General features: G+C 48.6%; 1 protein-coding gene across 1 annotated transcript in view; it reads right to left on the reverse strand.

The window, feature by feature from the left end:
• The window catches only part of PROSER1 (proline and serine rich 1), a 157,559-nt gene extending 152,197 nt beyond the window's left edge, over positions 1-5,362 (reverse strand). The window contains exon 1 of the mRNA XM_070409240.1: positions 5,286-5,362. The gene's annotated coding sequence lies outside the window, so the exon portion shown is untranslated. The remainder of the gene's footprint in view (positions 1-5,285) is intronic.
• Between the last annotated feature and the right edge of the window lie 638 nt (positions 5,363-6,000).

Raw genomic sequence — 6,000 nt, forward strand, 5'->3', positions numbered from 1 at the left:
AATAGTTTCAACAATAAAGATTAAAAAAAAAATTCAGTGCCAGAAGCAGGAGACAGCAAGGCAGAGACTATAAACTCCTTGCTATTCATATGTGTCCTCTGCATTGTCTAATCCACATAAGAGGACACTGAGATTGTGACTGGGCCATTTCTTTTCTTTTTTGTTTTTAATTAAATCTTTATTGTTCAGATTATTACAGTTGTTCATCTTTTTTCCCCCCACATAGCTCTCCTCCACCCAGTTCCCACCCCACCCTCTGCCCTTACCCCTCCCACTGTCTTCATCCATAGGTGTACGATTTTTGTCCAGTCTCTTCCTGCACCCCCACACCCCTTTCCCCCCAAGAATTGTCAGTCCACTCCCTTTCTATGCCCCTGGTTCTATTATATTCACCAGTTTACTCTGCTCATCAGATTTTTTATTCACTTGATTTTTAGATTCACTTGTTGATAGATATGTATTTGCTGTTCATAATTTTTATCTTTACCTTTTTCTTCTTCCTCTTCTTAAAGAATACCTTTCAGCATTTCATATAATGCTGGTTTGGTGGTGATGAGATCCTTTAGCTTTTTCTTATCTGTGAAGCTTTTTATCTGACCTTCAATTCTGAATGATAGCTTTGCTGGGTAAAGTAATCTTAGTTGTAGGTTCTTGGCATTCATCACTTTGAATATTTCTTGCCACTCCCTTCTGGTCTGCATAGTTTCTGTTGAGAAATCAGCTGACAATCCTATGGGTACTCCCTTGTAGGTAACTGACTTTTTCTCTCTTGCTGTTTTTAAGATTCTCTCTTTGTCTTTTGCTCTTAGCTTTTTAATTATGATGTATCTTGGTGTGGTCCTCTTTGGATTCCTTTTGTTTGGGGTTCTCTGTGCTTCCTGGATTTGTAATCTATTTCTTTCACCAGGTAGGGGAAGTTTTCTGTCATTATTTCTTCAAATAGGTTTTCAATATCTTGCCCTCTCTCTTCTTCAGGCACCCCTATAATTCGGATGTTGGTATGCTTGAAGTTGTCCCAGAGGCTCCTTACACTATCTTCATATTTTTGGATTCTTGTTTTGTTTTTTTTTGCTTTTCCGGTTGGGTATTTTTTGTTTCTTCGTATTTCAATTCTTTGACTTGATTCTTGGGATCCTCTTGTCTGCTGTTGGATCTCTGTATATTATTCTTTATTTCAGTCAGTGTATGCGTAATTTCTAGTTGGTCTTTTTTCATATCCTCGAGGGTCTCACTAGACTTCTTGAGGTTCTCACTAAATTTATCGGCGGTTTCTAGAAAATTCTTGAAAAACCTTAAAAGTGTGGTTTTGAACTCTATATCCTGTAGTTTGCTTTCCTCCATTTCTGTCATTTGTGACCTGTTTCTTTGTCTCCGCATTTTGGCTGCTTCCCTGTGTTGATAGAGTGGCTTTGTGTGCTAGGTGTCCTATAGAGCCCAGTGGCTCAGCCTCCCCAATTACCTGCGATGGACACTCTTGGTGCACCCCTTTGTGGGCTTTGTGCACAGTCTTGTTGTAGTCTTGTTGTAGTTAAGCCTTGATTGTTGTATTTATCACTGGGAGGAATTGACCTCCAGGCCAACTGGCTGTGAGAATCAGCTGTGTCTATGGTGGGAGAACTTCTGTGCTGGAGACACCCTTATGGGGCAAGACTTGCTGCTCACTGAGTCTGCCCCCTGAGTGTGTCCCTTATGGATCTGAGGAGTTGTAATCTGGATGGTCTCACTCTGACTACTGGGCACACTGGCACTTGGATCTCTAAGGAGGTGCTAATTTAGCCTCTTCCTGAGGCTACCCAGCAGGAGCTATGAAGAGACCTACAGATTCCCCTTCCTTTTTTGGGGTTTGGAGGTGCCCAGATGAGGCCCAGCTGTGAAGCAATGCAATTTGCTGTGGGGCCTTGGGCCTTCTCTTGGAAGTTCTGGGTCTGTCTGGCCCAGTTACAGTTTGTTAGGTAATTTTCAGATTGCAAAGGGCCAGGGCATTCATATGCAAAAGCCTCTGCCACAGCTTGGGTGGGGCGGGGTCTCAGGGAATCAACAGGGTGGAGCAAGCAGCTATGGCTGATCCTCAGTCCTGCCCTAAGGGGCCCCCAAGTCTCAGTGTCCCAGTAATCACTGCAAGCTCCTCTGAGGGAAAGCCGCCCTCAAGTTCTGAGTTCTGCCCGCTGCCAGACAGTACAGTTTCTCCCTGTATGAGTCCTGGGTCCCCAGAGACTTCCCGGAACTGGAGTTCAGAGCAGTTGGGAGCTTGTGACTCCCTCCCGATTAAAAAAGACAGCAGGTGCCAGCCCCTTTCCGCGCGCTCGAGCCTCCATACCTCTGCACTTTACTTCCGCAGCTCCTCTGAGTCTCAGTGTGCTTTTCTCTTTCCTTCTAGTTGTAGAATTTCCACTCAGCCAGCCTTCCTGTGGTTCTGGATAATGTCTGTTTTGTCTTTTAGTTGTATTTTTGAAGTGGTTGTGCGAGGCAGCAATTTCCGGTGTTTACCTATGCCGCCATCTTGGTTTCTCTGCCATTTCTTTTCTGAATAACTAGAGGCCCAGTGCACAAATTTGTGCACCAGTGAGGTCCCTCAGCCTGGCCTGCAGGATCAGGCTGAAACCAGCTCTCTGACATCCCCCGAGGGGTCCCAGATTGTGAGAGGGCACAGGCCAGGCTGAGGGACCCCACCATTGCATGATCGGGGCTGGAGTGGGAAGCGGGAGGTTGGCCAGCCAGTGAGGGACTGTGGGAGGGCTCCAGGGAGTGTCCGGCCTGTCTCGCTCAATCCGGATCGGCCAGACCCCAGCAGCAAGCTAATCTACCAGAGCGTCTGCCCTCTGGTGGTCATTGCACATCATAGTGAGCGGTTGAGCGACCTTAGCATATCATTAGCATATTACACTTTGATTGGTTGAACAGACAACTAGACACTAGCATATTAGGATTTTATTATACAGGATATTTTTTTAAAGAGTGGGCCACTTCTGCTCAGTTGTTGGCATGTTGGCCCTGGGACTGAAGGATCTTGGGTTTGATTCCGGCCAAGGGCATGGACCTTGGTTGCAGACTCAGTCTCCAGCAGGATCGATCAGGGCTCAAGGAAGAAGGCAACCAGTCGATGTTGTTTCTCTTTTTGTGTCTCTCCCCCTCCCTTCCATTATCTCTAAAAAATCAATGAAAAAAATATCCTCCAGTGAGGTTTAACAACACTAAGAAAAAAGTGAGCCACTTCTGAGTGCCTGAGGACCTAATTAGTTTACTTGCAGTAAACACATCAAACAAAATCTGTATCTTTTAGCAGTCTAAATGTTTCCTGGTGTTTCACACTCAGCAATCTCAAGCTTAACATCTAGCCTGGAGCAGAGGTAAATGGGTCAGATGTAGAAAGTTGATTTAAATTCGAGTTTAAGGTTCTTCTACAAATGCTGTTTTAAACAAGGTCATTGCTTAACTGCAACAGTATGATAATGCAAAAATGACATCTACCATGGAAGGAAAATGCAGTGCTTTGAGAACCTGACAAAGCAGTTAAGTACAAGGCCTTGCATTTACTAGTACATTTCTGGGGTACCTGGACCTTTTGGAGGACTGATTTTTCTTATGCACAGGAGCAAATTGAATACGTCCTATGTGGCTTTATTCTACTTTCACCTCTGCAGTAAATGCCTTTTCTATGAAGAGCTCCTGGCTGATGGAGAATCAAAAGTTATCAGTATGTTGCTGGCATTTCTTAAGAGTATTAGTAGGAGTCCATAGTGACTTCAAAAGCCAGGCTACCTAGGGTGTAGTCAGGCCTTGAGGCAAGGTTCTACATTAATGTTGCTCAGTGCCCATAAAATTGTATCTCTGTTAGATTAGATAATATTAAATCTTAATGGCTGTTAAGCAAATAAATATGTGTAAGAAAATGACAATCCACATAATTATATAACGCTTTTTAAGCACCATTTACTACTCAAGAGTGAATAGATTTTCTTCTGCCTATGCCAGCACAAACCAGTTGTTCTGGTGCAGTCCATGGGCGAAATTATCCTCTTTACTCTGAAAAGCTAATAAGGAACAAAGGGCACGTAACAGTAACCATCAGAGTGGATATGAGATTTGTTGGTCTTATATCTCTGCTGGTAACAATCTTACTTTGGTCTCAGGCTCCAGGTAGAAAATGGGAAGTCTCTGGGGTGAGCGGTAAGGGGGAGGGGTGAGGAGTGGGTGAGGGAGGGTGGCGAGGGGTGTTGGGAGGAGTGGGGACGGGCAAGAGAAACGAGGTGACCAATGCTGGTAGGCCCCCCCGCACCGCGGTCCCAGAGAGGGGCTTGGTCTCGGACAGAGACAAGCCTGCGGTTTCGCAGGAAGACATAGAAGACAGCCGGGTCAGGGGCCATAGGGCTCTGGCTGCGAGGTGCCGGCCGCAAATTTCCGCGCAAGGGACCGCGTGGTGGGCCGCGCTCCCGCTTGGCGCGGGCTCCCCAGGCTGCCGGGGCGCGTGGCAGCAGCGGGCGGCGGGGGCGGGACCGCGAGCAGGACGGCTGGCAGCCTTCCAGGTCGGCGCACTAATATGGGCGCTGAGGCTCCGCGGCTCCAGCCTGACTGACGCCGGCTAGGGCCGGGGCTGGGGCCGCTGCCACCGCTGCAGCCGCAGATTTGGTCCCCACCTCCAGCGTCAGGGACAGCAGCCACGGGGCGCGCGCAGCTAGGCCGTGAGTGCTCGGGTGCTCGGAGCGGGCGGCCGGGGACCCACCGCGGGGGTGGGGAACAGCCAGACTTGGGGTGGGGAGAGGAATGAGTGCCGACGTGGGGACAGGTAACAAGTGTGCTCCCCGGCGCGCGCCGGGTGAGTGCGTGCGAGTGTGGGTATGTTTATCTAGCATAAGGGAAGCCTTGAGGCTGTTGGTGTATGGCTTGGTTCTTTGTACTCTCCATCACGGTATTTCTTGGCGGAGCCTGTTTGGGGTGGGCTGGGGGATGGGGTCGAGGAGCCGGAGGGGGCAGCTCCTGGGAGTTGACCGAGCGCTCTTCTCTCTTCTGGAGGCCGCAGCTGCCCAGCTGCTGGCACCTGGGACTTGTCAGAGGATGCTTCTCTCTAGGCAGGCTGTGGCCCAGGGCGTGGGCCGGAATGCAGGCTTGCCCTCCGGCCCTGGGGCTGGCACCGCGCGGGGGCGGAGCCCCGAGGACCTAGACTGGGAGCTGAGTAACCGTTTGCTGTGGCTGGAGGGTGTGTGTGTGGTGGGTGGGACAGTGGAGAGATGGAGGTGTGACTCAGCTGGCCTCCCTGATCTGTCTCCTAGTTTTTTTGCTCTGCTTACCTTTGAGGCTCGAGAAGTGTGGCGCGGGAAAGTTAGGGCCGTTCTTCAAGTGTCTCTGGGCCAGCGCTTAGATTGTGTTGAGAGCTGGGATGTTGATCTTTTCCTTCGCCTGCCATTGGGTGCCAATTCTCTACAGAGAGGAGGGTGGCGAAGTCGGAAACAGATACCAGAGACTAAGTGACGCCAGAATTGTGATGGGAAGGAAGAGCGCGCGCGGGGGGGGGGGGGGGGGGGGGGGGGGGGGGCATTGTTATGGAGCTGACAAGTCTTCCAGTTACTATTCCTTCCACCTCCTCCCACCCTTTACAGTGGTAATTTGAAATGATAGTTTAGAAATACTCTGTTGACATGTTTCTGGGCTAAAACTGGTACTCCTAAAAAATAACCTACAAATGATGTAAATCTAGTTTGGAATAAACTTGCATGTAAATTCTTTACCTAGTAATTCACAGATACACACCCTCAGAGCAACGTGGATTGCTTTTAATTAGTTCAATTTTACAAATACTGTTTCAGTGCCCTGCCTAATTTATCCGGTGATCTTTTGGAAATGTGGGTTAGCAAGAATAATAGAGGATAACTGTAAAGTCATAAGGCATTTAATAATGCTGTCTCCTTGGCCTTAAGCATTTGGGGCGTCCTTCTGGGTGAGTGAAATGTTAATACTACAGGTTTCTGCCTCAGGATTCCTGTCGTTGTAAGGGAATGCCATTGG

Source organism: Myotis yumanensis, unplaced genomic scaffold, assembly GCF_028538775.1.
Source record: "Myotis yumanensis isolate MYYU_CA2020_CCGP unplaced genomic scaffold, mMyoYum1.0.hap1 SCAF_3, whole genome shotgun sequence".
NCBI classification, from domain to species: domain Eukaryota; kingdom Metazoa; phylum Chordata; class Mammalia; order Chiroptera; family Vespertilionidae; genus Myotis; species Myotis yumanensis.